This window comes from Pongo pygmaeus, chromosome 18 (genome assembly GCF_028885625.2).
Source record: "Pongo pygmaeus isolate AG05252 chromosome 18, NHGRI_mPonPyg2-v2.0_pri, whole genome shotgun sequence".
Lineage (NCBI taxonomy): Eukaryota > Metazoa > Chordata > Mammalia > Primates > Hominidae > Pongo > Pongo pygmaeus.
The window spans coordinates 35,216,250-35,241,388 of NC_072391.2; the positions used below are offsets into that span (position 1 = coordinate 35,216,250).

General features: G+C 41.6%; 2 long non-coding RNA genes across 4 annotated transcripts; one reads left to right on the forward strand and one right to left on the reverse strand.

Annotated features, from left to right (window-relative positions):
• Positions 1-5,818: 5,818 nt before the first annotated feature.
• LOC134738581 (uncharacterized) lies at positions 5,819-7,925 on the reverse strand. 2 transcript variants are annotated; one of them, XR_010124394.1, is made up of 3 exons: positions 7,083-7,925; positions 6,356-6,618; positions 5,819-6,143 (listed from the first exon to the last, which is right to left on the reverse strand). It is a non-coding gene; the product is annotated as an uncharacterized LOC134738581 (long non-coding RNA). The 2 variants fall into 2 exon arrangements; XR_010124393.1 differs by lacking the exon at positions 7,083-7,925 and having other exon boundaries at positions 6,356-6,926.
• LOC129015806 (uncharacterized) lies at positions 6,541-24,806 on the forward strand. 2 transcript variants are annotated; one of them, XR_010124395.1, is made up of 4 exons: positions 6,541-6,688; positions 17,419-17,548; positions 22,520-22,757; positions 24,350-24,806. It is a non-coding gene; the product is annotated as an uncharacterized LOC129015806 (long non-coding RNA). The 2 variants fall into 2 exon arrangements; XR_008494670.1 differs by lacking the exon at positions 22,520-22,757 and having other exon boundaries at positions 6,543-6,688; positions 24,350-24,805.
• The last annotated feature ends 333 nt before the right edge of the window (positions 24,807-25,139 follow it).

Consider the following 25,139-nt stretch of genomic DNA (forward strand, 5'->3'; position numbering starts at 1 on the left):
AAGCAACTTGGAGTAGCTCAGGCTAAAAACCCGCCTGCATAGTAAAAGGTTGGGGTATGGGCTGCCAGAGATTCATGCTGTATGCATATGACACACCTGGTTCTGACCAGTTTTTCACGCCCTATGTAGAGAAGATACCCCCTCCCACTAGCTTAACTATAAAAACCCTTGCATTTTACTGCAGAATGGCAACTCTTTTTCAGGACGCTTCTCTCCTTCTCTGCAGCAGAGAGCTGTTCTCTTTTTTTCACTCATTGTACTTTTGCTCTAACCTCATCCATGGCATGTCTGCATCCTTGATTTCCTTGGCCCTAAGACCAAGAAGTTCAGGTATAATCCCAGATGACAAGGCCAGTTCATCATAACTTGTCTCATTACCTATTGAGATGTGGAACCTTTGATGAAAATGTGACCAAAAGGATATTTTATAAAGCGCTCTCTCTTCCAATCTTCAAGCAATGTGGGAAACTATCCATGATGTATAAAAAACTTTTGGATGAAATGCACAATTTCTGATACAAAAATGAACGCTATAAATTACTCTATGTATGTGTATTATGGCCATTCGCACATCATCACACATTGCCACATTTAGTGAGAAGAACCTGTGAACTCGTTCGTGGCTGTTAGGAAGCTTAACTTCCTCATACTGTCACCTATGAAAGTTAGTTCTCCCTGCATTTCTTGAAACCAACCTTGAAATTTCTATCTTGTACACAATTTGTAAATATACTCAGTGAGCTTCACCCTTCTGCTCCCACCCTCACAGCACTGGTACCAATGGAACTACTTGCTTATGCTTGCATTGCACCAGCTGACTCCGGCAGTTATCTAATTTTTCTTGAGGTCATAAACATTTAGTGACAGAATGGAAAGGGAAGGTACTGAAGCAACGGCTGATGCCTTCTGGGTGGGTGTGCAGAGCGCTCCTGCAGCCTGGACATCTTCAAAATAAATAGGTTATAGGTCAAGTTAGAGAAAAAAAAATTCTCTCTTTCTTTGAACACCACAAAGAGAAAAGCACTGGATCTAGATTTGTCTGTGAAGCCAGGCTTGTCCTGGGAAAGTGAGAAGGGCTGACCAGGAGCCCTGGAAATGGAGGGTAGGTGAGATGTGGTCCCAATGGACAGACCGCTAGGGTCAGGGCTTGGCACACTGAGGCTGCCAGGGGCATTCTGAAGGCCAGGGAAGATGGCCAAGGACACAAGGCTGAAGCAACCCGTCTGAGCCAAAGATCTGTTTAGGTCCTCCTGAATCTCAGCAGCCTTGCCAAGGTGGGCATGATCATCCCTGGGTATCGGAGACACTGGAGGACAGCAGCTGGTGGGTGGGCCAGGAGGCCTGTCTACCACACAGGTGTGATTTCACTGGCAGGTGAATTGCAGGGAGTGGATAAGGAGAGAGTTCAGTGTGGAAATCTCTCTTGGTGAATCATCAGGAAGGTGAAATCTTCAGCATTCCTTCAAACCCGACTTGTGGGATAGCAATTCCAGTGAAGCTGGGACAAGCTGGCAGTGCTCAACGAGGCCTCCCAGATGCCATGTCCCTTTCTACCACAGCTAGGCCTGGATTGGCATGTGGACATCCATAGAGTCCAGAGGATGAGACCCTGGTCAGTGGAGGTGCTGGTATGTGGTGTGAGGCCAGGTAGGGCAAGCCCTTCAGGTGGGAGGAGGAGCCAGCCTCTCCTGTGGTGTCCTGGACAAATCAACACTCTCTTTCGGCCTTTGTTTCCTCATCTGGAAAATGCAAAAAGCCTGTTGTGCAGGCCTCACAGGGTCGTGATAAGGGGAAAAGGAGAAAGGAAATTTTAGAATTCTTATGCCTTCCTCTTCCTGAGAGGGATGATGGTGGGATCAATAGTGATAGCCACATGCAACTGAGTCTTGGAAGGCCCTGTGAGGAAGGTGTTCCCATCACACTTCCCAGATGATGAAATAGTCTCAGGGAGGCCTGGATGCATGCCCAAGGTTACACACAAAATGAGTGTTGGAGCTGGGAGTAAATCTAGAATCAGGGCTCACTGGAGGTGGTGGAAGCATTGCACCAGCTGCCTCAGACAGTTATCCAAGATCTGAGGTTGGTGGGGCTGGGTTGTTACTCAGTGAGGAAAGCACAGTCTCACTGACCCTGTTTCTAACTCTGCTAGGTAGGGACCATTTCAGAGAGTCCAGATGGGGTTGCAGCAGCGGGTGAGTTGGCCTGTGGCAGGGAGGGTATCCAGGGAGTCAAGGACAGGGCTCCTCCCTCCCAGCTGGAGTTCTCCACATCAAGAGAGCAGGGTGTATTCCTCTTCCAGCCCTGCCCTCCTGTGACCACAATGCTTGAAATGCCTTCATTAGAGAGCCCAGAGAAAGATCCTGGGAGAGCTGGGTTCAGAGTGGATTAGAGGAAATGTGAGGGTGGGGACGACCTGACTTTGTGACTTATTAAAATCCCACCATAGAGGTAACAAGGAGGTGCTTGGTGTCTTTGGAGGTCATCTGTGGAAAGAGGGAAAGATTTCGGGCAAAGAGATTAAGGGTCTTTGGCTGCGCCGAGTGAGAGACTTGCATACGGGGGTCAAGGAGACATGGGTTGGTGAGAGTTCAAAGGATAGGCCTTGTGCAGGAAGCTGAGAATTGGTGCTGATCACTGCTACCACCTTGATAACACAGGCTGCTGTGACCCCTCTGGGCACACTTCTTATTGACCTGCATATGCTGGAAATTTCCATAGAGGATTATATGAATGTGAGTGAGACTGGGGCAGGCAGGCAGGGTGGGGACCAGGATCCTGAAGCTTGTGAGGACAGAGTCCTGGACTGAGTCCTGAGATTGCAGAACTCAGCAAATCTTTTTTCCCGAGAGCCTACTAGATGCCCCTGTGAATAAGGGTGTCAAGTCGGTCTTATCTATGAGTGACAGAGGCTCCAGCAAAGAGGCCAGTCCCTGTTCCTTGAGTAGCGAAGCTGCAGAGCTAAGTCTCAGCCTCTGCCTTAGGTGGTACCCATTGGAGAAGACAGAAATTGGGACCCTCCTAAGAGGGGCAGTTACTAAATTGTTGAGTATCTTCTTTGTTTCCAAGGCCTCAGTTTCCCTCTCTATCATCACAGAGAATTAGGGAAAAGGTCACGGAGCCTCAGTGTCCCTTCTGTGCAGCCTGATGCAGGTCTAAGTCCTGTTGTATGAACATGTCCTGACCCTGGCGGCCCTGGTGGTGGTGCCGCATAGGAAGGATAAGGGATGAGGTCTAGTCATGGGCCAGGGAGCCTTTCTCATTAATCTTGGCTGTCTGCCTTCTAGGGAATATAATCAACACTAATAAAGGAGGAAGGTGAGCAGCTGGCGCTGTTGCTTTGAGGGAGGATGGTAATGTGAAAGTCAGAGACCACCGTGGGGAGGACACTCCCTGGCTCCATCCTCTGCATCTTAGATTTATTGGGACAGTTTGATACACAGAGAAGGAGGAGACCCATCCCAATGGAGGGTTTGATTAGAGGAATATAATCAATGATAAATTCCTAGAGGAGGGACTTTTTATAATCAACTCTGAGAACAGGTTGGAGCTACATGGGATTGGAGGGGAGGGTGGAGCCCCTTAAAAGAAAAGCCCCAGAGACTGCCCCTGCTCTCTCCCTCCCCCACAATTTCCATTTATTATCTTCCACCCAGGAGCTGTCAGAATCCTGCCCTTCCTTCTGTCTCCAGATCAAAGTCCTTCAGGAAATGCAACTACTTCAGTGACAAGAGATAATTATCATCTTCTGACAGAGGAGGAATTTGGGGTTTGGTCCCAGTCCATGAAGTGGCACAGTCAGAATAAAAGGTGAGAGCTTAGGAGATTAGTGGAGGGTAGAAGAACACTCTATCTTGTGACCAGCTTCAGAGAGCCTGGGGCCATGGCTTCCTGGTCAACATTAGGCCCTGCTGCATGGTGACCCCTGGGCAGGCAGTGGGAAGCCTGAGGTGTGGCTCCTGGTAGCCTCACAACTGCCACTATTTCCTGAAGCTCCTATTTGTTCTGTCAGCTAAGCCCCCATCCCAGTAGGCCAGCAACACACTGAAGACCAAGAACAGGCCATGGTGAATCTCAGGGCCACTGAGTGCCTGGGCTGGCAGGGGCAGAGTGCTTCAGGGCTCAGTGACATTTGGACTGAGCACAGGCTTTGTGAGTCATACAGCTACACTGAGCTCCCAGCTTCACCGTGATCAGCCCTGTGACGGGACAGGGGCCTCACTGTTCTGGAACTTGAGACACCATAGTCATAAATTTAACACACACTTCTAACTGCTTTTTCTTTTTTATCTGTCTTTCTCTATAATCACCATGTACTACTGGTCTCTGTGTTTATTTAAACTAATAAACATGTTACACAGTGTGTATTATTCTTCCTCATGATTTCTTTACTATATTCTATGATTCCACCCATATGAGGTACTTAATGTAGTTTCATTCATAGAAACTAAAAGTAGAAAAGCAGTTAGTTCCTAGAGGACAAAAGGAAGGTAAAGGGGGGACTGTTCTTGAACAGGAACAGAGTTTGAGTTTTGCAAAATGAATAAAATTCCCTGTGAATGTGGATGATGGTTGCAGAACAATGTGTGATTAATTCCTGTGACCTGCACTTTTAAAAATCGTTAAAATGGTTAATTTTATGTATATTTTACCACAATGTTAAAAAGGACTTTTTAAAATGAACGGACTATAGATATCTGCAACAGCATAAATAAATATCACAAATATAATCTTACATTTAAAAATTGATGTAAAAGTATCCATACTCTGTAATTTCTTGTATATTAAATCCAAAAATCAAAACTGAGGTTCTGGCTTCCACTAATGATGAAGTAGCTAGTTTAACTAACAGTCTCACAGAGAAAAATGATGAATCCCAAAGTAGCTAGTTTAACTAACAATCTCACAGAGAAAAATGATGAATCCCAGGTAAAATATTATATGTTATTATAGAAACGCTTCTATATATAATAGATATACGAAATATGTGTGTATGAAAACTGAATGCATATTTCAGCTGTGCCCTCTATAGAAGAGATAAGTATTGAAGTTAGAAGCCAGCCCAATTAACACCCTCTTTAAAAAACAACACTCTTCAAATGGACAAAACAGAATCCAGAGTCTCTTCAACTCTTCTATACAGTCTCTAGTGCACAATTTTCCAATTCAGGAGATGCGTGAAAACACATGAAAATATAATACATGCACAAGATAAAAAGCAGGCAGAAGACATCTCCAAGATGTCCAAGACATAATCAGCAGACAAGAATTTGAAGGCAGCTATTATAAGCATGCTCATGGGGGCAAAGGAAAATATTCTCATAAATGAACAGATGTGGAACATCAGCAGAGAAATTAAAAATGACCACATAGAAAAATAATAAAAATAATTGTGAGCTTTTCTATAAATCAGAAACAGAAGACATAGCAATGTAATTTAACCAATCTGAGGATAGAAGTAAAAATAGTTCAAAAGAAAATGAACAGAGCCTTAGAGATCTGTGGGATGATTGATTCTGAGAAGAAGAGAGAGACAGAAAAACTTAAATGGGGTAGAAAAGCAAATCAACAAAATTTAAAGAAAATAAACCGAGGCTTAGAGACCCATGGAATGATTCAGTCTGAGAAGGAGAGGAGAGAGTCAGAAGAATTAAAAGGGTTACAAAAATAAATCAACAACTAATATCTGAAAACTTTCAAAAATTGTTCAAAAATCTAATTCCTTTTTAATCTAAAGATCCACAAACCCCCCACAAAAATACAAATAAAACCATACCAAGGCTATATTGTGGTTTAAGAAACTAGCAGACAGGACTTTCAATTGACTTGATATGATTTATTATTTTTACTATTTATAAGAATGGAAATAAGTTCTCCTTAGAGTTTTTTTCTTGGAGAAAGTCTGACATGTGAGGCACAGATGACAGTTATTAAAGGCAGATGACTTTCCAGCCTTGTCTTAAATGTTCCATTCTTTACCTTAGAAATTATTTAAATTTGTTTCTTCCAAATACTGTAGTAATATTGTTGCTCCAAAGAGATGTCCCACGGAGATTCTGCTCTTGTGTGTCCACCCTGCAGAGAGCTGAGGCAGTTTCTGTGACAGTTTCAGAAGCAAGCAGTCGTGCAGTACTTAATCTAAAAAACTTAATGGAAACATGAATTAAGAGAATGATCACTGTTTAGTTCTATCAGCAAACTATTAAAAGTGATCCAAAGAGGGTATTTATAAAGAGTATTGAAAGATTTTCCAAGGGAGCCTTATTCTGGGCAGAAACGCAGACACTATCGCTGACCTCACCACAGAAACTACCCTCATGTGTTGGGAGGGACCAAGGGGCGCTCTGGTCCTGCTGACCTGCGTTAATCACGGCCAGGAGGTCCACACTAGGACCACGAGGCCTGGGAAGCAGCCTGGGTGGGGTCAGAGAAGTGGTGGATGTGGCTCCCAAAGTGGCTTACGGGGTCCCTTTCCTGTGGCTGTTTCTTTACTGGATGCAGCAGGGTCAGGCCCTTCCCCTGTGACGTTTTCTCCTCTTTATTACAGTGGCGGGAGCGTCCCCGTGAGAGGCCCGACCCAGGTGTGGGCCACGCTGGGAGCCCAAGGACCAAGCGGCGCTCCTGGGATGCAGAGGAGGATTTGTGACAGCTTAGGGAACAGACAAAATGGTTTCGAAAAGGCTAATGGCAGGTGACTAAGGACACGATGTTTTCATTACTGGCAGTGAACTGACGGTTTCAGACACCAACAAGGGGGCTTCTCAGGGGATCCCAAGGAGCCGAAGAACTCCCAGGTCGCCCGCCGTTACCCTACGCCCAGGGACAGGCTACACTTAGCATGTCTGAAAGGGTAGGCCCGTTAGCCCCACCCCTAGGAACGGGTGCACTCCGCATGTGTAAAAGGGCAGGACCTTTACCCCACCGCTAGGGACGGGCTGCACTACGCACGTCTGAAAGGGCGCGACAAGAGGGAGGAGCAAGAAGGGGCGGGGCGGGGTGGAGGGGGGGAAGGGGGGGCAAGAAAAGGGGGGGAGGGGGCAAGAAAAGGGGCGGGGTGCGCCCAACATCCGGCGGAGAAGTATTACCATGGCAACCCTCCCGCGCAGGCCATGAGAGGCAAATGGCCCTTTGTTGGTTAGCGGGAAATCGAGACCCTGGCAGGGGGGCTTCTCCCTTGTAGAAGCCTGAGAACTGCCAGGTCCGCGGCCCTTAACCCGCCACTGGGATGGCCGCACTGCGCATGTCTGAAAGGAAGCTAGAAAGGGAGGAACGAGAGAGGGTGGGGCTGAGGAGGAGGCAGTGTGAGAAAAGGGGCGGGGCGCACCCAAAGTCTGGCGGAAGAGCGTTATCCTGGCAACCCTCAGGCGGAGGCCGAGAGAGGCCACCGGCCCTTTGTTGATCTGCGAGAAATCAAAATACAAACGTGACAAGCATTCGCCTGCAGCTCGAGGAGACAAGGTGTCACAATTACAAGGGGAAACTAGCCGCCCTAGCTCCACTGCCTCCCCAGCACGAGAGGTTTGAGAACAGAAAGGCTTCCCTCCGCAGGGCGAAACTGCTGGGCTGCCTGGAAGGCCGAGGCAGGGAGCGGAACCGTCTTCAGGAAACTTCGGGAGTTCCGGGGTCTGGTCCACTCCCCGGCTGTTGTTCTGTTGTTGGCAGGGCAGAGGGTCTAGGATGCCAGCCTGCTCCGGGCTGCGCTGTGCGCCTAGCCCAGGGCGGGGGAATGCGGGGCGACACCCGCCTCCCGGTGCATGCCAGGAGTTGTAGTCTCTTCACCGGTTCCCCACGGTGGGTGGTGGGGCTGCAGGAGGACAATTCAGATTGAGATAGGAGCGGAGGCGGTGCGCGGCCGTGCAGGGAGGGGCCGGGCGGTGTAGGCGGCTTCATTTACCAAGCTTTGCTGGCCATTGTTTCCGTGCCAAACCGTTGCCAAGGGGATTGTCAGGAGAGGTACTTGAAGGGTAGGCCTGGGCTGGCCAGTGAGGAGGGTGTGTTTTTGCGAAGTGCACCCCGCCTTTGCCGAAATCAGGAGTGTCTGGTTCTCACTCACGCGGCTCCCTGCTGCTCAGGTCGATTTTCTCTCCCACCCTTACCCAGGCTCTTTCCACAGCATCACCCCTGCCACAGCTCCTGGAGCCACCTGCTTTCCTAAGTGGCTTTGGAAACTGGGCTGAGGTCCCAAACGATGTCCACTGTGCTGTTGCTCTCCGCTCTCTCCAAGCAAAACACAAGCACAGCCGCCTTTGAAAGACTCCCACCGCCTGGCCTGGGAATGCAAAAGTTCAGAGCTTTGCAAGAAGTGACCATGGGCTATGGCTTCGTGAAAATGTCACCCTCACCAGTGCCTTTTTCGCGGACGTGGAGGAATGAGGGAGGGTAATCACTGGGTTACCAAGGTACTGCTAAGAGCAGAGGAGAAAATCCTAGTTCCCAGCCATGTGTCTTGTGTGACATTTCACCAACCCATTTAAGTGTGCAGGCCCCCAAATATCTACCTAAAGATTATGATAATTTAGGCATTTTACACTTAAAATTGTTGGCCTCATGTCCACTGAAGCCTGACTGGCCAGTGTCTCAAAGACACGGATGATGACCTGATCCCTCAGGAACAGCTGGTGTTCCAGCTTTGTGGAGGTGAATTTCAAGGTATGGAGTACTTGGGGGATCGTTGAAACCTGTCAGGCTCAGGAATAGATGGTGCTCCAGCTTTGTGGAGGTGAATTTCAAGGTATGGAGCACTTGGGGGGTCTTTGAAACCTGTCAGGTTTCATATCTCTGCTTTGTGTGAAAAGCTCATCACCTACAGTAGTCAGGGATGTGCCTTTACTTACTGGTGCTGATCTGTTGAAACTTTATGTCTAGACAATGGAAACATTCAGGAGCATTTCTGCTTGCATGTAGCCTCTTAATAATTGACGCCCTAAAGTCCTATGTCCTCAGGGACAGTTCCTTTGATTCCCGGGTAGTACCAGCTTTCATGCTGTTAAATCTGTAAAAAGCTGCGCGTTAATCTCCATGAATATAAGACCTTGTTCTTTCTTATTTAAATGCCCCACTTTTTTTCTTCTCTTGTCTTATATTCTGAGCAGGATTTCAAATACTGTGTTTAAAGAAGTAGTGAGAGTGGGCATCTTTATCTTAAAATAAATCTTAGAAAAGATTTCAACATTTCACCATTGACAATGTTAGCTATGGGCTTGTCCTATAGCTAATAAAGAACGTATCTCTTTATTTTGAGGTATATTCTTTCTATACCTAATTTGTTATAAATTTTGTTAGGAATGGATTTTAAATTTTGTCAAAATAATTTTAGGCATGCATAAAAAGTCATGATTTTTAATCTTTTTGTTGTGTAAGTAAGGTGTATAGCATTTATTGATTTCCACATATTAAAATATTATTGCATCCCAGGAATAAATCCAACTTGATCATAACATCCAACTGTGTTGCCCAGGCTAGTCTCAAACTCCTGGATTCAAGAGCTTCTCTCCTCTCAGCCTATGAAAGTGCTGGGATTAAAGGTGAGATCCACTATGCCTGGCCATATATATATATATGTATATATAATAAAATTGTATATATAATATAAAATTGTATATTATATATACAATTATATATATATACTATATATATACAATATACTATATATAATATATACAATTGTATATTATAAAATTGTATATATAATAAAATTTGTAAATAAAAATAACCTTATATACAAGGATAAATTCAAATGTCCACGGTGAGGTCTGGGCTTCAGCATAAGGAGGAAGTCTTGCCTGAAAAGGGCTGCAGCTTGGAACTTTTTACCCTGTCGTCATGTGGCTATGAGTTGGTTCACATCTTCTTCCCTTGGCTTTTAAAGGCAGGTTTACATATACCTACTCACAGCAAAACACCCTCATATATATGGTCTGTTAATTTCTAGAACATTTTTATGTGGTTCATGACTGTAATGTGTAGCACATGTAGTTTTGTACATGGATAGTATATTTTATATAGTATATTTTATATAGCTACTTTCTATTACACATCACTAAAATACATGTTCAGTAAGTGCTCACTTAATGTCATTGATAGGTCCTTGGAAACTGACTTTAAGTAAAACAAAATACTATATGCCATGGAAAATTAACTTTTGTTTATATCAATTAGCCAATGGTAAATTTGGTTTTATTATATAGTATATTGTTTTACTTAAAGTCACAGTTTCCCAGAATCTATCAAAAAAGTGAGAACATGCTGTCATTAGTGTTATAGTATATAGTACGTTACAATATTACACTATTATAGTATGTTATTGTAGTCTTAGCAGTTGATAGTATAATGTGTTTCAGTTTCCCCCAAGGTCACAGAATTATCCAGGCCAACCAATAACAACCTCCTGTGGGAACTAGGAGCATCTCCCCCTCTTGATACTGTAAAGCCTTCCCCAACACCTCCTGTTTGTTCTCTCTGCTCCCAGGTGCAATGGCTGTGTGGGTCTGTATACCTTACATAGCTTTCTCCTTCCATGATTATATGTAATGAATAACTGCTGTCAATCTCATCTGTCCAATGACTGGTGCCATGCTTTTAACTATTCCAATAGCCTTAGGGCAGTAATTTCTCCCTCACCAATGGGGTAAAGGGGAGGCTAATCAAACAATTCACAACACTAACTGGATTAATCACCCATGACTGAGGACATCTGCTCAACTTTAACTGCTTTTGGTCTACTGGTTTCATGATACATTAAAAGTCACCTCTGTCAGAGCCATCAGTTTGTGGTGAGCTTTTGCTTTGGTCTAAATAGTAATTTGTGGCCTTTATCATGAGTTGCCTTCCCTGCCCACACTAAAGCACACATTACCTAGACATAAATGTTCAATGGACTCTTCTCCCGCATGATGTGTCATCATGTTTAGCCTGTGTTTGGCAGGCAGTTTGCAAGACACTTGCGTCTCAAGGCAGTGAAAACACAGCACCTTAATCAGTCAGCAGTTCAGTCCTGATTACCAGGAGTCCAGCTGTATCCCTGTGGTCGCTTCATCTGGTCTGCTTACTATTACTAAATGCCTGGGTAGTCATCTGAACATTGTTTATTATTGCACACTCTCAGGACAGACCCAGGGATGGTCTTCTGTAAAATTGCAAAAACAAAAGGGACTTTTACTTTGGAGAGAATTATGCTTGTCACTCAGTTACTCTAAGAAGTGCTACTGTCATGCAAGCAAGAACAGTGGCCTTGTCTTTTCTGAGCTGCTGCTTCCTTTGCTGCTGTCACGTACAATCTCATGATGAGGTGCGCATTCCTTGTGCCTTATGGCTCAGGCACTGATGAGTCATAAAAAGGAGAAAGAGAATTTAATATTAGTCCCTCCCAAAATATCTGGGGTAGTTCTTTCACTGTAAAACCCCTAGTCATCATGTGAGCTTTTAGCACTGCTGCTTACCAGTATGCCAAAGGTGCAATCTTATGATCAGAAGTTTGATGGACTCAAAAAAAAAAAAAAAGTACCATAATGAATACGGGTGCTAATCCCAGTGAGATGGAGAGGCAGTAAACACCTTCTTCCAAAGAGAAGACAGATTACAAATAAACAAATAATGATATAACTCAAGAAACTAGAAGAGGGAGAACTTATCTTAAAGTTAGCAAATGATGAAATTAATTAAAAAAAAGAGCAGAAATAAATACAATGAACACTAGAAAAAAAAACAGAAAATGTAGAAAAAATGTAAGAACTTGTTTTTTTTTGAAAACATAAAATCTTCTTATCTTTAGCTAGACTAAGAAATAAATGCTCAAATAAATAAAATTAGAATTAAATGGAAGATATTACAACTGGCAAAACAGACATACAAAAGGTCATAAGATTGCTATGTACATAGACTCCTACTTACAATGATATCCAAACAAATTGTATAAGGGAGAAGACATGAATAAATTTCTAGACATGTACCACCTACCAAGACTGAGCCATAAAGAAATAGAAAACATGAATAGATCAGTAATGAGTAAAGAGTTTAGATCTGATGACTTTACTCCTGAATTTTACCAAACATTTAAAAAGAACCAAATCTTTGAAAAAAATTGAAGAAACAGGAATACTTCCAAACTCATTTTATGAAGCCAGCATTACCCTGATAAAAAAAAACCAGAGATGGACATTACAAGAAAAAAAAATTACACACCAATATCCCTGATGAACATAGATACAAAATCATCCACAACATAGTTGTAAATGAAATTCAAAAGCACTGTAAAAGGATCATTTATTTGATGTGGGTGCCCCGCATCCCACCTTTTCTTAAAAAAATGAAAAAAAATAGTATGGCATGGTCATGCGTGTCTGTGGTCCTAACTACTTGGGAGGCGGAGGTGGGAGGGACACTTGATCCTGGGAGGTAGAGGCTGCTGTGAGCTGAGATCAGGCCACTGCACTGCAGCCTGGGTGACAGAACAAGATCCTCTCTCTCTTTCCCCCACTTTGTGTGTGTGTGTTGTGGGGAGGGGTGTGGGTGTGGATGTGTGTGTATTATTCAAAATGAAAACAATATAATGACAATTATTTTTATGTACATTTATATTGTTTGGAGAAACAGTATCACTCTGTCACCCAGGCTCAAGTACAGTGGTGTGATCTTGGCTCACAGCAACCTGTGCCCCCTAGGTTTAAGCGATTCTTCTGCCTCAGCCTCCCAAGTAGCTGGGATACAGGTGCCCACCACCTTGCCAAGCTAATTTTTGTATTTTTAGTATAGATATTGTTTTGCCATGTTGGCCAGTCTGGTTTTAAACTCCTGAGCTCAAGTGATCACCCACCTCGGCCTCCCAAAGTGCTGGGATAACAGGCGTGAGCCACCATGCCTGACCAATGACAATTATTTTTAAATTTTAGATTTTACAATCTTTCTGTCCTCTTGACTTTTGAGGCAGCCTGAGCTTTGAAAATTGGCAATCCTCTATTGCAGCAATGTGCAGTAGAAGTAAAACGTGAACCACGTATGTCAATTAAAGTTTTCTAGTAGCAGCATAGAGAAAAATATGAGTGAAATTGATTTTAATAACTTAGCCCAATATATCCAAAATATTTTAACATATAATTAGAATGAAATCATTAAATATATATGTATAGATATAGATATAGATACAGATATAGATGTAACTTAATCTCTAAAATACTTTCTGGTATTTTTCCCTAGCATATGTCAGTACATACTGTGTACAATTCAGGTGCTCAGTAGCCTGTTGTGGCCAATGGCTGCCACATTGCAGGTGCATCTCTGAGGGCTCCTGACTTTTCTGACCTTTGGGAGGTAAAGGGCATGAATTCTCTTTTTCTGCCAGATAGGAGTGAATGCCTCTTCTCTGCCAATATCACTCCTGTTTCAAGGGTAAGAGAGGTGGTGCACTGAGAGACAGGAGGGACCTACAGGAAACAAGTGTCCACAGGCAGACCACTGCTGTCCACTGCTGCTTGGTGTGGACTCATCACTCCTCCAGAAATCAGACAGAAGTCCAAAAAATGGGGACCCAGAAGGGGGAAACCTCATGTTTTTAGATCTGTCCATAGCCTTAATCTCCAGAATTTAGATGTCAAGAGACTAGATTAAAGGCAAACCTTTTATCTTTCAATTTGGCTTTGGCAAATTAAAATAGAAATAGAAACGTGTCACTATAAAAATCAATTATATACAAAGGAAGGCAATAAGAGCAGAAAAGAGGAGAAAATACCTACAAGAAACAAATAGAACTATTAACAAAATGGAAATATTCCATTCTTTTCAGAATTAAAATGAATATATACATGGAGTGAAATATACACTGGAAATACGTAAATTGGCTAAAGAGATTTAAAAAAAAAAAGATTTATTTTCTGTTGTCTGTAAGAAACTCAACTTACATCTAAGCACACAGATAAGCTAAAAGTGCCAGTAAGAAAAATACCTTCTAGGAAAACTGCAATCAAATGACAGCAACATGTGTCAGAATTATGCAAAATACACATTAAGTCAAAACTGAAACAACAGACAAAGAAAGATGTGATATAATGATAAAACTATCGATTCACTGGGGAAGCTGTGTTAATAATAAATATATGCACACTTCACATCAGGGTTCCCAAATGTATAAAGTTAACATTGACACAAATGAAGAAAGAAATGGCTATGCAAAAATAGTAAGAGACATAATTACCCCACTACCCACTATCAGTAATGAATAATAAAGCCAGACAGAAAGTTAACTTGAGAACAGAGAATTTGAATAACACTGCAAACTCTAAACCTAACAGACATATAGAAAACACTAGTCACAGGGAATAGAAGTGAAAAACAAAACAAAACAAAAGAAACAAACACTTCACACAACAATATCAGAATACACAATTTTTTCAATAGGTCATGAAACAGTCTCCTGGGTTGATGACCTACTAGGACACAAAACAAATTTTGCTAAATTTTAAAATGGTAAAATATGGGCCAGGGATGGTGGCTCATGTCTATCATTCCAGCATTTTGGGAGGCTGAGTTGGGAGGATTGAGTGAGTTTAGGAGTTCATGGCCAGCCTGGGCAATATAAGGAGACCCTGTCTTTACAAAATATAAAATTAAAAAATTAACTGGGCGTGATTGCATGTGCCTGTACGTCCAGCCACTCAGGAGGCTGAGGTAGGAGGATTGCTTGAGCCTGGGAGATTGAGGCTGTGGTTAGCCATAATTGAGCCACTGTTCTCCAGCCTGAGTAACAGAGCAAAACTCTGTCCCAAAAGAGATTAAAATATTACAAACTGTCATTTTTTATTAAAAGGGAATACAATTAGAAATCAATAGCAGAAAAAAATACTGGAAAATCTACAAATATGTGGAAATTAAACAACCCACTCTTTAGCATGCTCTTGTTCAAGGGTCGGAAGACAATATTGTGAAGATGTTCACACTACCCAAAATTATCTACAGATTCAATGTGATCTTTGTCAAATTTTAACTGTCATTTCATTTGCAGAAATACAAAAAACTTCTAAAACTTATATGGAATCTAAAGTGAGTATCAAGAGCCAAACAACTTTCCAAAAACATAATATTGGAGATATCACACTCCTTGACTTCCTAATTTATTATAAAACTACAATAACCAAACTCTTTGATACTGACATGAAGGCAGACAGACAGACCAGTGGAACAGAATAGATCACAGGAATAAACTGTCATATATATGGCCAAATGAAGAGTTATTTTTATATCCATATTCATTGCAGCATTATTCACAACAGCTGATTGGTGGAAGCAACCCAGATGTCCCTCAATGAATGAGTGGATAAAGACAATTTGGAATATACAAATAATGGAATATTATTCAGTTTTTTAAAAGCAGGAGATCTGATTATTTTTACACTAAGAATAAATCTTGAGGACATTATGTAAATAAAATAAACCAGTCACAAAAGGACAGACACTGTTTGACTCCAGTTAAATAAAATATCTAATGTAGTTAAATTCTTAGAAACAGAAAGTAGAATAGTATCAGTCAGAGCCTTAGGGGTGGAGATAAAAGGGTAGTTGTTTCATAGGTATTGAATTTTAGCTTTACAACATAAAATCATTTTAGCGATATGTTGCATAACAATGTGAATATATTTAAGGTTATTTAACTATGTACTTAATATATTTAAGATGGTAAATTTTATGTGTTTTGAGTACATTAAAAATGAAAAACTTTCTAAAGAGATACATATTTATAACCTTTTTAAAAAATTACCTTCAAATCATAAAAATGTCAGAAAAACAATAAAGAGGCCAGGTGCAGTGGCTCATCCATGTAATTGAAATACAACAGGAGGCTGATGACGGAGAATAGCTTGAGGCCAAAAGTTGGAGACCAGCCTGGGCAACATAATAAGACCTCATCTACAAATCACAAACAAAAGGAAACTGGCAAATTAAAAAATATGTGAGACTTAAAACAGCACACTCTTGACCTCTTGTTCAAGGGTCAAAAAATTTAATATTATTAAGATGTCAATACTACTCACAGTGAAACACAAATTCAAAGTATTTTCTATCAAAATCCCAATGTTACTTTTTTTAGAAATATTATTTTAAGTCCTAAAATTCTTACGGAATCTCAAGGGACAATGAGTAGCCAAAGTAGCTTTGGAGAACGAAGTTACGGGTGTCACACTTCCTGATTTCCAAACAGATTACAAAGCTATAGAAATACAACCGGAAAGACAAATAGATGATGGAACAGAATAGAGAACCCAGAAATAGACCATCATGAATATCATCAAATAATCTTCAAACAAGTTGCCATTACCGAACAACAGGGAAATAACAGACCCTTTAACAAATAGTGTTCTAAAAGTGAATATCAAAATGGAAGAAAATGAAATTGGACTTTTGACTTGCACCATATACAAAAATATCTTAAATAAATTAAACAAATGTAAGTAAGATAGCTATAAAACTCTTAAAATATGAGGTAAAATCATGACATTTGTCTTGGTAAGTTTTTTAAATATGACATTAAAAGCAGAAGTAACAAGAAAAAAGCAGAAAAATGGGACTACCTCAAATGTAATAAGCTTTCTGGACATAAAAGAAACATTTAATGCCACCTAAGAAATGAGAAAAAAATTGCAAATGATATATTTGATAGAAGTTAATAACCAGAATGTATAAACAACTTTAAAACTCAACAAAAAAAACCTGAACAACCCTATTTAAAAATGGGCAAAACTCTCGACAGATGTTTCTACAAAAGAGATATACAAATGGCCAGGAGGAATTTGAAAGGATGGTCAAATTCACGGATCTTTAGAGAAATGAAAAGCAAAATCCCAATGAGGTATTACTTCACACTCATTAGGATGGCCACTATCAAATGAGAGAAAATAACAAATATTTTCAAGGATGTAGATAAATTGATATACTTGTGCACTGAGTGGTGGAAAAATAATAATGCAGCCATTATGAAAAATAGTACAGAGGTTCCTCAGATATTAAAAATGGAATTATTGTACTATCTTGTTGGGGGCCAAAAGAATGAGTGTCGTGACCAACTCATTATACCACTGGAGGCTATATGAGCAAACAGCCAACTGTTCTCATGAATGCAGGATGTTGGCAAGCTGACAACTGCATCTGCCACCAGAAGGAATGCTGAGGGCAGTCATGCCCCAGGCACAGTGTTTCTTGTGGTTATCTATAGAAACATCTGGAGCCTGTTGTATAAAGAAACCAATTATGTGAGCCTGTGATAAATCAGGCAGCTGACTAACCATTACCTCTTCCTCCCTGTTGATTCTACCTAATAAATATGAAGGGCTGTATAAGCTCAGGGCCCTTGTTCCCTAGAAGCAAGGAGCCCCCGACCCCTTCTTTAAAACAGATCTTTTTGTCTTTGTCTTCATTTCTGCGTTTGTCCTTCTTCAGTCCCGAACTGACAGCCACAAGTGGCACCTGAACAGGGACTTGAACAAAGAAAGTCTGCTGGAGCAGAAAAAGTGAAACTGACCAGATGAACGAGAAACCCTGGGATGAGTCTGCCTACAGAGGATATAAGGTCAGTGTCCTAAAGAGGTACTGGGAGTGGGACGTTTCTGAATCAGGGTAATGTGGGGCAGAATTTATCTATTGAGGAGCAGCATTATGTGCAGTTGCTTAAAGTTTTACTTAAACAATCTGGTGCTCAGGTTAGTTCTGAAACACTGATCAAGCTGCTGCAGGAGGTTATCACGCATAACCCCTCATTTCTGCAGACAGGCGCTGTTGATGTGGAAAATTGGAACCGAGTAGGGGAAGGATTAAAATGGGCTCATCAAAAAGGTCTTAAAGTTTATCCTTCCTTTTTTTTCTGTTTGGAGTTTAGTCCGTACTGTCCTCCTGCCATTATCTCATTCTTACTCTGCCAAACCGCAGGAGCTATGTTCTGAATCTCAAATTTTGAAAGACTCTTTTGTCCCACCCACAACACCCAAAGAAAATAATAAACAGGAGAGGGAGGATGAAAATTGGCCTCTACCACCCCCTCCAGTAGCAGAAACACCTGTACCGTCTCCTTCAGTAATAGAAATAGAGACCCCAATGCAAAGAATTCTATGCTCTGCTACCATAGCTGGAGAGCCCTTAGGACATTGCACTTTCTCTATTTCTGTAAGGCCCGATCCAAATAATCCACAGCAGTTTATTCGTGAACATGCCTCGCTAGAGTTCAGGTTGTTGAAGGAATTAAAAGCTAGTGTAGTGAATAATGGAGTACAGAGCCCATTTACTTTAGGATTGTTAGAATCTGTGTTTTGAACTATGTGCCTTCCACCCTTTGATGTAAAGCATTTGGCTCACACTTGTTTGTCTGCTAGTGCATATCTGAAATGGAATTTAAATTGGCAAGAACTGTGTGCAGACCAGGCTAGACAGAATTGTGCTGCTGGACACAGGGACATTACAGAGGATATGCTGTTGGGTAACGGCCCTTATTCAGACCTGGAATATCAAATGACACTCCCAGATGCTGCTTATAAGCAGCATGCACTGGCTGCTAAATGCACCGGGACCACAATTCCAGAGGAAGGGGTCCCAATACAATCCTTTTTACATGTCATGCAAGGGTCAAAGGAGCACTATGCACATTTTCTTGCATGATTACAAGAGGCAGTGAGGCATCAGATTCCTCTTACCACTGCTGCAGAAATGCTAACCTTAACTTTAGCTTTTGAGAATGCAAACATGGATTATAAATGTGCACTGGGTCCTGTGAGATGTACTAAAAACTTGGGAAATTTTCTCAAAACTTGTCAAGATGTGGGAACTGAGCTTCATTGCTCTACAACGTTAGCTCAAGAAATGGCTAATTCAGTAGTTAACAAATCTGAAAAGGGCTAAGGGTCAAACCCTAAAATGGGAAAATGTTATAATTGTGGAAAAATCGGACATTTCAAAAAGGAATGCCATCAGATCTTGGGCAAAAGGGATCTTATAATGCAATACCCACTCTTCAGCAGAAAAAATTCCAGAAATTTGCCCTTGTTGCAATAAAGGAAATCACTGGACTAATCAATGCAGTTCAAAATTTCATGAGAATGGCACCCCTCTGTCGGGAACCAAGAAGGGAGCCTGGACCTGGTCCCCTCAAACAATGAGGGCATTTCCTGTCCAGGCCACAACCCCATTTCAGGGAGGAGTCTCTAGAGGAACATTGATTCCCTTTCCCCAGGAACACCCAGAAGCACAGGAATAGATCTCCCTGTCAGAGAATGGGTTACATTAGTTGGAGGAGACAAATCCACTAAAATTCCCACTGGTATTTGGAGACCTTTGCCAACAGGATATATGGGATTAATTTTGGGTAAAATCCATCTCAACTTACAGGGCATTACTGTAGTCCCAGGATTTGTTGACTGTGATTATGAAGGAGAAATTCAAGTAGTGGTAATATCACAAGATTTGTTGGTTTTTGAACTGGGAGAATATGTAACTCAATTACTGCTTATACCCTGCAAGTTGTTTCCTTTTCCACATAAGTAGAAACGAGAGAATGAAGGATTTGGGAGTACAACTAGGAGGAAAATTTATTTATCAGAACCCATAGCATCTAATAGACCCACCTGTACAGTGCAAATTAAAGGAAAAAATTTCTATGGGCTTATGGATATGGGAGCTGATGTGTCAGTAATATCTAAAAACAATTGGCCCCCATCCTGGCCCCTGCAATTAACTCCTACATCGCCAGTGGGAACAGGAACAACTCAAAGTGTTCAACAGAGTGCTGAAATTTTATCCTGTCTCAAACCAGATGGACAGTCATGTACTTTTTAAATTTATTTTGCAAATGTAACTGTTAAACTATGGGGCCAAGATTTACTTACAGCATCAGATATAAGACTTGCAAATGAAACTATTGACAATCCAGGGTTCAAAATGTTAAAGAAAATGCTATGTCAGGCAGAAAAGGCTTAGAAAAGTCCCTACAGGGAAACACTGATCCTATATCAATCGCTGGGCAAACAGATAGAAAAGGGCTAGGTCATCAGAATTTCTGATGGGAGTCACTGATATTTCTCCCCCATCCACTGCTTTACTGCTGGAATGGCTGACTAAAAAACCTGTATGGGTGGATCAGGGGCTCCTATCACAGGAGAAACTAACACAATTCCATCAGCTAGTAAAAGAGCAAATGGATGCAGGACATATTGAAGAGTCAGTTAGCCCCTGGAATTCATCAGTATTTGTAATTCCTAAAAAGTCAGGAAAATGATGACTGCTACCTGATTTGAGAGCTATTAATGCACACATTAAACCAATGGGTGCATTACAGCAGGGTCTGCCATCCCTGGCAGCCTTTCCAGGAGGCTGGCCTCTGAAAGTAATATATCTTAAAGATTTTTTTTTTTTTTTTTTTTTTTTACTATTACATGAGCAGGATAAGCATCGATTTGCCTTTTCTGTGCTTTCTGTTAATCAAAAAGAGCCAGTCTCTCATTATCAATGGAAAGTCTTACCCCAAAGCATGCTTAACAGCATTGTGTCAGCATGTTGTAGGATGGGCATTAAAGGAGCCTCTGAATATGTTTCCCAGAGCCTACATCACTCATTATATGGATGATATTCTTTCTGCCCCTCCTACGGATCAAATTTTGTATCAGTTATTCAGATAAATAAAATGAGCTTTGACTAAATGGAATCTCAAAATAGCTCCAGAAAAGATGCAAACAACCTCCTGATACCAGTACTTAGGCACCATTGTTACTGAAAGAAGTGTTCGGCCTCAGAAAGTAGTCCTCCATAGGGACAGATTACAAACTTTGAATGATTTCCAAAAATTATTAGGGGACATTAACTGGCTGTTCCCAATGCTAGGTATTCCTGCTTATCAACTCAAACACCTTTTTCAGACCCTTCAAGGAGATTCTTCATTAGACTCTCCTCAGCAACTTACTAAGAAGGCAAAAGCTAAGTTACAACTTGTAAAGCAGATGTTTTGGCAACGATATGCCTCCTGGCTACAGCCACAAAAGGCTTTGCTTCTGTTTATTCTTCCTACCCCCCATTCAGCAACAAGAATTTTAGGCCAATTCATAGTCAAATCTGTAGTAGTATTAGAATGGCTTTTTTTAAAATCCAATCAGACAGTGAAATCTTTGCAAGTTTATCTTTCTTTAATTACTCAACTTATAACAATAGGTAGGCATAGATCAAAAATGCTTATGGGATATGATCCAGACAAAATTATTGTTCCCTTGGAACAATACGCTGCAGCATGGGAAATGTTGACTGCATAGCAAGTTGCTCTTGCAGATTTCATAGGAATAATAGATAACCATTATCCATCAGACAAAATTTTGCAATTTTATAAAGTTCACCCTTTTATTCTCCCTGTAATCACTCATCACAAGCCTATTCCAGGTGGACAGACCTATTTTACTGATGGTTCTTCCAAAGGACACGCAGCTATTTATGGACCTAACATACTTAGACAATAAAGACCTCTGGAGCTTCAGCTCAACGCTCAGAATTAATGATAGTTATTCAGGTTTTACAGATCACCACTTCATCTCCTATTAACATTGTTTGTGATTCAGCCTATGTTGTAAATGTATCCAGTCGCACTGAAACTGCCACTGTTAAGAGCACCCTAGAACCAGAGCTACTTCACTTGTTTCTAAGACTTCAACAAGCTGTTCACTCTCATGCTACTCCTTTTCATGTTTCTCATATTCACTCTCACACACAACTTCCTGGACAACTATCTCTAGGTAATGATAAAGCAGATAAACTAATCGGTTCTGTATTTCAACAAGCCCAAGCTTCTCATGCATTACTGCATCAAAACACCTCTGCCCTTACTCGTATGTTTCATCTGCCTCACGGACCGGCTGCAGCTATTGTGCCAACCTGCCCCACTTGCCAGCATGTTCCTGGTGTTGCACTTGTGGAAGGATGTAACCCACGAGGCTTGGCACCAAATGAAATCTGGCAGATGGATGTTACACATATAGCAGCCTTTGGGAAACTCAGCTATGTTCGTGTGACTATAGACACTCCCATATGCTACATGCCACATGCCAAACGGGAAACAGCTGGCCATGTCCAACAACATTGTTTGTCATCATTCACCCATATGGGGGTCCCTAAACAATTAAAAACCGACAATGGACCTGCTTGTGTTAGTCATGCTTTTCAAAATTTTTTTTACAGTTATGGGCAATCACTCATAAAACAGGAGTTTCTTACAATTCTCGAGGACAAGGCATTATAGAGTGGGCACATCAAACACTACAGTGTATGTTGTAAAAACAAAAAGGGGGAATAGGAGACAAGCTACCACCTCCAATAAAGTTACATTTAGCCTTATTTACTTTTAATTTTTTGACTCCTTGTATGGATAGTAAGACTCTGGCCAAACAACATTGGCAAATGTTAGAGGGAAGGAGGAAAGTTTACCCAAAGGTACTATGGAAATCCCCAGAAGAAGGACAATGGAAAGGCCTGGTGGATTTACTGACATGGGGATGAGGGTATGCTTGTGTTTTTACAGGAGATGGATAAACCATGTGAGTGCCCTCAAGTTGTGTGCGACCATGGAATGGGAGAATAGAGGGATACATGGATCCCAGCTACAGGCCCAACTCCTCCAATATGAGCCATGAGCCAGTTGAATCTGAATGTGAAGATGGAATGAAGACCAACCAGAGTCACACTGACATCAACCCTCATAACATGGGGTCAGATCAAGGAAACCACACCAGAAGCTGAGAAACTGGTGTAGTGCCAGGGTCAGGCAAAAACCCCTGACTCCATGTTTATGGCCATGCTAGCTGTAATATCCTGTGCAGTATGATTTTTCTGTGCAGAAGCAAAAACATATTGGGCATATTTTCCTAACCCACCGGTAGTGTGATCATACTCTGAAGCAGCACTCCTCCTGAGATATATCATGATCAAGGAGCATAGGTACCAGGACCTCTAACTCCCCCTGACACAGAGCAATTAGACTCTCAGAACAATGGTATCAATTATACCACTCCATTGGAGGGACTTCCTTTATGTGTCACCCAGGATACATTGCTCAACTGCAGTTACCTTGCAGTTCGATCCCAAGAATGGTTGAGTTACCATAAAAAAATTATGCACCTATTAGACCTTAGCTTTATTAATATTACTGGTGTAGTTACTAATCACTTCTGGCCCCATCACCCAAATTGTACTGTTTATACAGAATGGGCTCCCTTTGATAATTCTCACCCCCCTCCTTGGGCCCACTGTCTTGGCCCCTTAGTTAGACAACAGTCCATGTTAATGGGAGCCATTATTGACTGGGGTCCCTGTGGTCATTTAGATGTGAGAGGTGAGAATCAGACCACATGGCATAAACTTCACTGGCACTGGTGGGGAAACTTTAACATCTCTTTGCTTCAACACACTGGGATTCAATCCCAATCTGCCATGCAAATTGCTTGGCATGGAACGGGCTTTAGCCCGTCTTTGCCTCAATGGCATTATCAAGGAAAGAGAGTTCCAATTCAGGAGTCGATGTGGAAGGCAGCACTCCCATTTATGAATGGCAGCATTTGGGTTGGGACACTATCCAATAATAGTAATAGTGCTCAATGCAGTTTAATGTTACCTTTGTAAAAAATATTTGCAATTTGTGTTTTTAATCCCTATGTTTTTCTAGCAGCAAAAAAGGACGAACTCCAGGTAAACAATGCCCAATTGAATTGTGATTCCTGTCAACTCTATCATTGCCTTAATCATAGCACAATACAAACACACAGCAGATCCACCCTAATAATTCTAGGTCGCATTCCTGGATTATGGATTCCTGTAAATCTATCTGAGCCTTGGGCAGCCACCTCCACTTTACATTTTGTAAAACTTCTTACTCAGCTTACTCATGGCACTCGTAGAGCCTTAGGCATGATAATTTTTACCATAGTCTCCTTAGTTACATTAATACCCTCTGTTGTGGTGTCCTCAGTAGCACTGGACAGCTCCACTCAAACAGCTCAATATGTAGAAAATTGGATGCATACCACTGACCAGGCACGGATGTTTCAAAATAAAACTAACACTGAGATACAAACAGAAGTGGCAATGTTCTGTGGCTAGGAGAACAAGTACAAAGCTTGAAGTTGCAGCAGCAATTGCGTTGTCACTTTAACCATACTCATATTTGTGTAACCAATTTGGAATATAATCAAAGTGAATATCCATGGAAACTTGTAAAGGCCCATTTACAGGGAGCTGTTACATCCAATGTTACTTTTGATATTAATGATTTACAAAGTAAAATTCTAACAGCACCTCAATATCTTTTTCGTAATTATTGGAATAATGTTATTATGTTTCTGTTTTTTGTTCATAGTCTGTAAAATCAACTGGAACACCAACCAGCAATTGAGAGCTGCATAGCCTGCAATTACCTTTATTCAATTAAATCAAAAGCAGAAAGGGGGAGATGCTGGAGGCTGAAAGAATGAGGGTCGTGACCAACTCAGTATACCACTGGAGGCTATGTGAGCAAACAGCAAACTGTTCTCATGAATACAGGATATTGGCAAGCTGACAGCTGCATCTGCCACCAGAAGGAATGCTGAGGACAGTCATGCACCAGGCACAGTGTTCCTTTGTAGTTATCTATAGGAACATCTGGACCCCGTTATATAAAGAAAGCAATTATTTGAACCTGTGATAAATCAAGCAGCTGACTAAAACTGTTACCTCTTCCTCCCTGTTGGTTCTACCTAATAAATATGAAGGGCTGTATAAGCTCAGGGCCCTTGTTCCCTAGAAGCAAGGAGCCCCCTGACCCCTTCTTTACAACAAATCTTTTTGTCTTTGTCTTCATTTCTGCATTCATCCTCCTTCATTCAGTCCCAAACCGACAGCCACATGCTCTGGCAATCCCATTTCTGGATATCTATATGAATGTGCAAAGCAGGACCTGAAAGAAACATTTGCACACCCATGTTTATAAGAGATTTATTCTAAAAATCCAAAAGGTAGAAGCTACTTGAATGTCCCTTGACAGATAAATAAAATAAAATAAAATATGATATATACATATAATATGATTTAAAAAGAAAATCTTGGGCAGGGTGTGGTGGCTCATGCCTGTAATCCTAGCACTTTGGGAGGCCAAGGTGGCCAGATCA